The sequence below is a fragment of the Arachis ipaensis genome, chromosome B1 (assembly GCF_059453495.1).
Source record: "Arachis ipaensis isolate K30076 ecotype BB chromosome B1, ASM5945349v1, whole genome shotgun sequence".
Lineage (NCBI taxonomy): Eukaryota > Viridiplantae > Streptophyta > Magnoliopsida > Fabales > Fabaceae > Arachis > Arachis ipaensis.
Window position 1 is genome coordinate 66,727,394 of NC_142436.1, and position 669 is coordinate 66,728,062.

The 669-nt window shown below is 39.6% G+C and overlaps 1 non-coding gene across 1 annotated transcript; it reads right to left on the reverse strand.

Annotated features, from left to right (window-relative positions):
* Positions 1 to 215: 215 nt before the first annotated feature.
* LOC148576895 (small nucleolar RNA R71) lies at positions 216 to 323 on the reverse strand. Its single transcript, XR_015903334.1, has one exon. It is a non-coding gene; the product is annotated as a small nucleolar RNA R71 (small nucleolar RNA).
* Between the last annotated feature and the right edge of the window lie 346 nt (positions 324 to 669).

The following is a 669-nucleotide window of genomic DNA, read 5'->3' on the forward strand; positions in this document are numbered from 1 at the left end:
ATCCTTTTCAGTTCTTAACTGAATTCTTGTATATCTGTAATACTATTAAGACCAATAGGATTGACTATGAGGTCTACAGGTTTATGCTTTTCCCGTTTGCTGTAAGAGACAGAGCTAGAATATGGTTGGACTCTCAACCTAAAGATAGCCTGAACTCTTGGGATAAGCTGGTCACGACTTTCTTAGCCAAGTTCTTTCCTCCTCAAAAGCTTAGCAAGCTTAGAGTGGATGTTCAAACCTTCAGACAAAAAGAAGGTGAATCCCTCTATGAAGCATGGGAGAGATACAAGGAACTGACCAAAAAGTGTCCTTCTGACATGCTTTCAGAATAGACCATCCTGGATATATTCTATGATGGTCTGTCTGAGTTATCAAAGATGTCATTAGACCATTCTGCAGGTGGATCCATTCACCTAAAGAAAACGCCTGCAAAAGCTCAAGAACTCATTGACATGGTTGCAAATAACCAGTTCATGTACACTTCTGAAAGGAATCCTATGAGTAATGGGACACCTCAGAGGAAGGAAGTTCTTGAAATTAATACTCTGAATGCCATATTGGCTCAGAATAAAATATTGACTCAGCAAGACAATATGATTTCTCAGAGTCTGAATGGATTGCAAGCTGCATCCAACAGTACTCAAGAGGCATCTTCTGAAGAAGAAGCTT